Source organism: Lepidochelys kempii, chromosome 18 (genome assembly GCF_965140265.1).
Source record: "Lepidochelys kempii isolate rLepKem1 chromosome 18, rLepKem1.hap2, whole genome shotgun sequence".
NCBI lineage: Eukaryota > Metazoa > Chordata > Testudines > Cheloniidae > Lepidochelys > Lepidochelys kempii.
Window position 1 is genome coordinate 14,934,468 of NC_133273.1, and position 8,850 is coordinate 14,943,317.

Sequence of the window (8,850 nt, forward strand, 5' to 3'; positions counted from 1 at the left end):
CCCAGTCTGGTGTGCTCAGTGGATCCCCCCATCTTTACAAACAGGATCTACTATCAGATAAGGAGTGAAGGAGGGCTGTAAGGCAAAAGGTATCAACTCAGACTAATTTAGCACCTCAGAGGGAGGCAGCAAGTGATCGGAGGGATGTGTTCTTATTCCCTGGGTCAAGAGAGAAGTGTGGATAGGGACAGTGGCAAGCCCTAAAAGAAGAGATTGCAGTAGTGGAGATGTGGAGTGATTGGTTCAAGGATAAGGAGTTCAGCAACAGCCAGGTCTAAATAAATGCCTTCCCCAGTGACGTTCTGAAGGTGCGGATGGGACTAACTAGCAGCCATGGAAGTTGTGGGAGAAACCGGAAGTTCAGAGTTCGAGCAAACTGAGGCTGGATTCAAGAGCATGGTGGTGGAATGAAAGATACGGGACAAAGAGGCCTCTTGACATGTTTAGTAGTAGGATGTGACAGTTTAACCAGAAACTGGCTACCCCTCTATGGGAAACAGAGGGATAGGAGAGTGAGTCAGGGAATGGAAAGTTGGCCACTATCCAAAAATAGGGATGTCCAAGGCTGAAGCTAGCAGAGATCCATCCCAGAAGGGACCAAGATAAAGCCTTTAGGCACCTTGCAATGGAGGGAGAAAAAGGAGGATGTAAAGCCTCCCTCAGAGGCTTAGGGGCAGTATTTATTCTGTGGATCAGATGTATACAACTTCAGTGTTTACTCCTGTTGTTCACCTTGCTTCAAATCACAATTCAGTGAACTAAATTAACGGATTAGCATGTGCTTGCTACATTCAACAGTTGTATTCAGAAAGCCCCTGCAAATAGAACAGCAGAAAAGAGAAACCGACAGAAAAACAAGACTGGAATAGTTTGGATGGTCCAAAGGATGGTTAAAGTGGGTGGCAGACCCATGCACACCCAGCTCGCCTTGTTGAATCCAGCCTAGGCTGGTAGTGGTAAAAAACTGTTATGATGGGTATGTAGTCCGGAGATGACACACCAAAGGTAGCTTTAATCTAGCTAGCTCCAGTAACAACAGCAGAGAAGCTGCTGCAGCACAGGAGTTGAAGGGGCCAGGACCTTGAGTACCTACCCGAGCAGCTGATGCAATTTCAGTACTGTTGTTACTCAAAGTAGCTGTGATCTAGCTAGCTGTCTAAAGGTACTGCAGTTGCCTCCTGAAAGCAGTGCTGACATCCCTTATTTCCTGGTCGGGGCCTTTGTGAAATGAGTGGGTGATTTCGGCCCAGTTCCTGTTCAGCAGGTGCATATTTCACAACAAAACAGAACAAAAAACACTGGGCACTAGTGGGCTCCCTTGCTAGCCGTCTAAGCAGAGAGACCAAAGACTGAGTTGGCTCAGAGAGCATGTGTGGGGGTACGGGAGCTAAACATGATTCCTTCATGCTAAGGTTGAGATTGGTGGGGGGCAGTGCAAAAGAAACTCATAGCTGCTGCCCATGCTGTACTGGTTCTGCAAATACAGGATGTTTCTGTCCAGTCCTATCCATCTGGTGCTTTTCACAAGCATTAAATACTCACCAAAACAAGTAGGTGAATTATTTATTAATTTACTGTGAATTGATTGTAATATTCGGGGTTTTTTTTTTAATTAAATTGCAAATTTACTTCCTTAATGACAAGCCAATTAATGACTAGTCAGTTCCTGGTCTTGACATCTTGTCCATAACTGTACCAGACTTTAAATGCTAGAAAAAGATCAGAGCTGTAAAGAACCCAGAATCTACAGCAAGGTGCAGTACAGTATTCAGCACGTCAGCACCTACCCAGGTGATTACTTAATAATTTTTCATACAAGTTTTCTCTTGTCATAGGTTACATCAGCAGCAATTTCCTTCAGGTTGTTCAGTTCTTGGCAGTTCATGATCGGCTGGATTAAAAGCCTTTGGTTTCACCTCAAACCCTCAACAATGCCAGGTGATTGCATTTGAACTTCCCTCTTAGCTTGTCAGCATTAACTTTTTCAGCCTTCCTTGCGGCTTGGATATATTTATAAATACCTCTCTCCTGAAGTTTGAAAATAGACCTGTGATCATTTCATATATAAAAATTACTCCCTTTCTCATTCTGGGCATGTTAGCCCTCGTTTGGTTATAAGGACTACAACTGACTTGCATTGACATTATATTTTAAATAAGGTACATTCATAGTACTGTATTCTCATTGGTGAATGTGTACACAGCAGTGTATTTACATATATGGACACATAGACTGATGCCTGATGCACTGCATATAACTTATGCACGGACGTGCCCAAACCAGAGTCCACACTGTCACCCACTACAGGTCAGTAGTGAATCCAATACCTATTGCATTTTAAAGTACCAGTGAAAGCATGTATCTGATTGAATAAACCCCTTGAGAACCTCTTAGATGGGGAAACCTTATCCACACAATCTCTGGCCTGGTTATCAAGATCCATAAGCCCTTTGGCCCATTCCAGCTGGTTGGATAATGAACTATGGAAGAGTGACTTCCTCACCAACAACCTAATCCAAAGTCCATTGAAGTCAGGATAAAACCCCACGTCAATGTGCATGATTCTCAGATCAGATGGCAGAGTGAGGTCGCTGCAGTCATACAGGATTTGTAACTCGGTTTCTTGAGAGCAGATTCTGGCCTGCCTATGCACATGGGATGATAGCACGCAGACACATACACCTACACACTATCTAGGTATTGATATCAGCTCATGATCTTGGTGCCTGAGTACCTGCATTACATCTAAAAGGATCAAACTTTGTATACGATCTTCAACTACAACCCTGCTAATTATGCCACAGGTGGGCAGATAACTGGGGTGTTATGGGTTGGAAATTACCCTCAGGCAATGAGTTTCAATTTGGCATTTAGGTGCTGGTGAAGGAGGTGGCTTTTGGAAGCATTCACAGTACTTCCACTTGTCTGCCCTTAAGAAATCTGGGTGAGGGATGGGGTGGGTTAGGGAAGAAGTGGAAAACAAAGGTCATAAGAATTTCAAAATAACGATCATGCTAAGTCATTTCATTATCCTGGTGCATTAAAACCTAATCAATGGATCAATGGCTGCAAAAAGCGTGACAGCAGAGAGAAATGCTCTGAGATTCAGCACCTGGAGCCAGGCAGGCAACTGTGAATAAACATTCAAATATTCATGTAATGTTTTTAAAAGAAGCCCACAAACCAGCATTAGTCTAACGTGCACCATTACCTTTCTAACGTCTGCTTCTTAAATAGCTCGGTCTGTAGAGTCGATAGAGGGAGGAAATCAGAGCATCACAGTGCTGAGTGCTGCTTCCATTACAGCATTTCTCTGGACCAGCGACACCCTAGCCATGCAGAGCGATGAGTTAGGCCAGAAGATCAGGAAGCCTTGATTACAAGAACACTCGGTCCCAGAACGGAATCCTCAGCTGGAAGTTCTGCTTTTTGGGGGAACACGTCAACAACATGCAAGTTGGCAGGCACACACAAAGAGATCTGCTGGATATGGTAGATGTGGATGATGTGTAAGCAGTAATATGGTGATATTCGCGCTCCTCAGGTGTGTTGTGAGGTCTGAAGTAGAATCCCCCACTCCTGCAGCACTCTGGATGTGCATACAAGGTGCTGTAAACCCACACCCTGGAATGTACGCTGCGTTTATGTAATAGGCTATTGGCTATATTAATGAATTGACTAGCAAGTCCTGATCTGTGCAGGTTGTGGTCTTGTGCTTACATGCTTTGGAATCCTCAGCAGATAATCTCAGCCAGGCATTTCATGGCAGAGTTGCCATTCTTAACCCTCATGCTGAAAAATTTCAAACAGGAGTGGAAGCAGGATTGCCCCCTCAGATACTAGAGTAATGAGCATGGGATAAATGATTAGATGCATATCGTCTGTAAATTTGTCACAGTCCATAATAATAAGGGGAATAGCTAGGCTGGCTGTCTATAAAAATCCCATTAAAGGAAAATGATTTTAGACCATAAGGAAACTGGATTATATTCCTAGGTGGTGAGACATCTATAATGTATACCTCTATTATTACAAATGAGTTCCAACATTGGCAGATTTTGATTTACATACCATGCCCATCATTCTGGTATCCTAGCACCTTGTCCAATGACAAAGTGTGCATAAAAGATCTATTTCTCTCTTTCCCCCCTACTCTGTAGGGATTCAGCATTGTTTGTGTTTTACTGGTGTTATTATGGAAACGCTGGGTTAAAGAAGTGGGGTTTGCATTTTGCTCTGGAAATGCTGAGGTCCCTGGTTATCCTGATCTGTGCCGGGACTGAAGTTCAGATTCATGACCCATCACTGGAAAACCTCTGTCTCCTGAGTTCCCAAGATCAAGAATGAGAAGTAGCTGTCTGGGGAGGATATGGTCAACGTCGGCTCTTAGCATCAAGGATCCTGAAGGCTCTGAAAGTGGGGACCAAAACCTTTTATTTGACCCAACTGAGACAGCCGAGCACTGGGGCAGTGTGGTCTTGGCAGCCTGTACATCTCAGGAGATGGACTGCTGTGTTCTGAGTCACTGTAGCTTTTCAAAAATTGGCAGTTTTATTCCTAAGTGTAGGCAAAATCCTCTTTTGTTTTTTAAGGGGCTGGTTAAAAGAAAAACAAAGTTGACTGAAATATTTCTTGTGTAATAGGATGAAATGTTGGAGGCAAGGAATTTTCATGGAGCCACGGATACCCCCTATTCAATGCCAGCAACAAAGTGGAGGGGGGGGGAGAGATTCTGTTTCCCAGCCCCTGCCCCAACACTTCTATGCAAAACTAACCCAGGAGATGCTCAGATTCCAAAGGACCTTCACTGAAGAAAATGTGGATAATTTCTGCTATAGTGGAAGGAAGAATTCCATGGGGCTAGGGGATTTATGTGCACCCCTGATCAATGTAGCTATGCTGACCTAACGGATGTGCTTGTTCAGGAGGTGGTATTCCCACACTGATGTAAAAGCCCCTTCTGCCAGTATAGGCTGTATCTACACTATGGAGTTGTGCCCACATAGCTCCCAAGTGTAGACATACCCTCCTTCTTGTGCTTTATTTCATTTTAATGACAGTGCAGCATGCTGAGATCTGTGCATAAGAGGCACTATGTGACTAATGTGATGAATATAATTGTCTGAACTGTTCAGTTTCCAAGTCTCAATTTCAATGCTTTAAAGTTTGTTTCCTGTACAATTTCTTGGTGCCTTTGCTAGGTGTGGGTATCAATGTATTTTCCCTTTGTGTATGCATTGTAGCCATGATCCCTATTTTATGTATTGCTACCAGCCCCTAACTTGCAAACACCTATGCATGTATGTAACTTTACTCAGGTGAGGCTTCACATGATTTCAGTGGGACTACTGACCTGAGTAAAGTTACATACCTGCATAAATCTTTGCAGGATCAGGGCCCTAGCTTGGATTTTAACAACAATAAACATTTTAAATCCCTCTCTCCAATATATAAATATTGAAACTGACAAATCCGTGGCTTTTTCTCACATATAAAGCCACTCAGGTCCTGAGCCAAAGCCAATTAAAAACAATGGAAATATTCCCATGGACTTCAATGGCCTTTGAAGCAGAGCCTTGTTAGGCATCTAAATCCAAACTGTAGATTCTCAAAACCTCTGCTCAGGTGCTGCCTGAAGTCCCTAGGCACCTAAATTTCCACTGGAAAAGCCCCCTACAAATCTGCCAGTGAGCATATGCACAGCTGCCTCAGTCTCGGTGCTTTGGGTGCCTAGCTCATACCTAAGCCCCAGCAGAAACCTCAAACTAGGCATCACCCCACCTACCTTACCTGTGTGGCCCAATCCTCTAGGCGTTCTCAGAAGCTGCCTACTGGATTGGACTCCACAGAAAACACTGCAGGGTGGGTGGTCTAACCACCAGGCTGAAAGTTTATAGGGGTGGGGCTTCACCTCATTTTGTTGTGAGAAAGGGCTTAGGCATCTAACGCCAGGAGCAGGTATGTGATTGTGAATTCTAACCTGAGGAAGGCGCCTCCCTCCGGCCCAGATGTAGGCACCTAAATCCTTTGACTTACACTGCTGCACAGTCATTATCATGAAATAAAGCCCTTTGTGGGGCGGGGCTTAGGACATCTCTCTCCTCCTCAGCACTTGCTATGGGCCAGCTTAAGCGGCTCCCCACTTGATATGGTGGCTTTTGTGAATCCCATTCTTAAAGGAGTCTAACTCTCCCCATGCATTGTATAGGGAGCATGGGCACCTAACTCAGCTGTGGATTCCACTTGGCAGCAGGGCGCCTCAGCATTAGCTATTGCAATGCTGAGTCTGAGTCCCTTTTGTGGATCTAGTCCTGAGAGCTTTGCCACAGAACGAAAAACTCCCCTTGGCATGGATCCGGCATTCTTTAGGCACCAAAACGCCTGTTGTTAACAATGATGGCTCTGATCCTGCAGACGCTTATGTACACAAGTAGTCCCGATGAGCTCATGTCTATAAGTGTTTGCAGAATTGGGACCTATGTCGTTAACAAGGATGGCTGTTCTCCCAGCCATCTGTAGAAAGGGGATATAACTGTACAGGGATATCCTCTTCCAGAGATTTTTTGGTGGGGGAGATTAATTAATTAATTAACACTAATTAAAGCATGGGTGACAGTTTCTGTGCTGCCTAGAGGGTAGCTTTGTATTATTTGTATTTTTTAAATATTTGGTATAACAGAGCCTGGATACCACACCAATAGGGACTATGCAACTTAAATGTTCTGGTTCGTTCTCTATGTACAAATGGAAAATTTCTTTTAAAATCTCTCTTTTTGAGCCAGGGCTGCAAGTCATCCCTAGAGGGGTGGCTGAGATGAATCTAAAGGTAGGGATGAGGAGTGAAACCCTCCAGAGTGGCAGGGAAATCCCCTTTTCCCCTTCCCTTTCAGAATAACCACTGCTTTCGAGCCTCAGAAATCTTGTTGCAAAGTGCCAAATGAAATGTATGTGTTAGCTATGTTTTCCAATCTCTGATTCTTTGGCCTTCCTAGATCTTGGGGCCTGAGTTTCTGAATGGTTAATAAAATGTAAAATGCCTTGCTACTCACCAGCAACCACACACCAGAACCACTAACCCAGGAACCTATCCTTGCAACAAAGCCCACTGCCAACTGTGTCCACATATCTATTCAGGAGACACCATCATAGGGCCTAATCACATCAGCCACACTATCAGAGGCTCATTCACCTGCACATCTACCAATGTGATATATGCCATCATGTGCCAGCAATGCCCCTCTGCCATGTACATTGGCCAAACTGGACAGTCTCTATGTAAAAGAATAAATGGACACAAATCATACGTCAAGAATTATAACATTCAAAAACCAGTCGGAGAACACTTCAATCTCTCTGGTCACTCGATTACAGACCTAAAAGTGGCAATTCTTCAACAAAAAAACTTCAAAAACAGACTCCAATGAAAGACTACTGAATTGGAATTAATTTGCAAACTGGGTACAATTAATTTAGGCTTGAATAGAGACTGGGAGTGGATGGGTCATTACACAAAGTAAAACTATTTCCCCATGTTTATTTCCCCCCCACTCCTCTCCCCACTGTCCCTCAGACGTTCTTGTCAACTGCTGAAAATGGCCCACCTTGATTATCACTACAAAAGGTTTTCTCCCCCCACTCTTCTGCTGGTAATAGCTCATCTTAAGTGATCGCTTTCCTTACAGTGTGTATGGTAACACCCATTATTTCATGTTCTCTATGTATATTAATCTCCCCACTGTATTTTCCACTGAATGCATCCGACGAAGTGAGCTGTAGCTCACGAAAGCTTATGCTCAAATAAATTTTAGGCTCTAAGGTGCCACAAGTCCTCCTTTTCTTCTTCCTGGTTAGCATTACCTCTAGATACACTTCTCCAGTACTCAGTCCTACTGGAACGAGCACTAACAGCAAGACATGACATTTTTAGCAATTGTCTGCCCCCATCAATGTGTTTGCTGTTTTCATGGATTCTTCCACCACCCTTCATTTCCCCCAACTTTTTGTATGTGGCTTCTCCTATGGCTTTCTTAGAGCTTGGAATGGATAAAAATGTTGCCGGGGGGGGGGGGGGGGGGAAGAGAAGGCGAATGAAAATTCTTGCTAGGAACATGTGGCATGCGCCATAAATTATCTTACCCTTAGCTGCTCTTCCCCTGGTCCTGTTCCTTTGGTTTGGCCAGGATAAATCACATTGCCAGAGCTGACTTTAGCTTTATGAATGGAAAATAGTATTTTTCAAAATCTAACCTAGTACTGTCAAACTCATTTCAGTTGCTCTTAATCGTTCCCCTCCTGAGCTGCGCTTTTCCACGGTCTGGTACCTACTTTGCCTTTGCTAGAGGTGAGACCTTAGCTTTCTGAGTGGATAATAATGGGCTACCCAAAAAAGCACTGTGGTGCAAACTGGCCTCCTCGTTCCTCGGTTCTCGATTATCCCCATCCTGAGCTGTGTACTCCTTAAGTGCTTGGCCTGTGAGCGGGTGGCATGGTGCTTGCAAGCTGGTGCCTGGTGCATTCGGTCCCCATGCGGGCCCCTAAACAGGACAATTTTGAGGGCTCCCCCCCTTCATCCAGGACTAATTGCATCACTTCCACAAACCAAAAAATGGACCAGCACGACACACACGATGCGCTTGTTCACCAGTCCGCGCTCAGTGAGATGAACGGTATTTGGGTGGAAGACCAAAGCGGGCCCCCCCGCTCCACGAGCGGCTTGGGGGGGGGGGGGGCGGGGGCCCTATGCAACTGCGCCCCCCCCCCCGCGCCGGCCGGAGAGCGCAGGGGCTGCCGCCCGCGCCCAGCAGAATGGGATTTTTCCATGACTGAAACACCCAGCCCGGCACGTAGCGC

The 8,850-nt window shown here is 44.9% G+C and overlaps 1 protein-coding gene across 9 annotated transcripts in view; it reads right to left on the reverse strand.

Moving 5' to 3' along the window:
- The window catches only part of CA6 (carbonic anhydrase 6), a 46,838-nt gene that overhangs the window by 37,417 nt on the left and 571 nt on the right, over window positions 1-8,850 (reverse strand). Inside the window, exons 1-3 of one of the 9 annotated variants that reach the window (XM_073317186.1) lie at window positions 8,600-8,770; window positions 8,137-8,210; window positions 3,212-3,425 (exon numbers count right to left, since the gene is read on the reverse strand). The gene's annotated coding sequence lies outside the window, so the exon portion shown is untranslated. Of the gene's footprint in view, window positions 1-3,211; window positions 3,426-3,720; window positions 3,739-8,136; window positions 8,772-8,850 lie in introns of those variants that run through there. The other 8 variants (XM_073317185.1, XM_073317184.1, XM_073317191.1 and 5 more) reach the window with 8 other exon arrangements.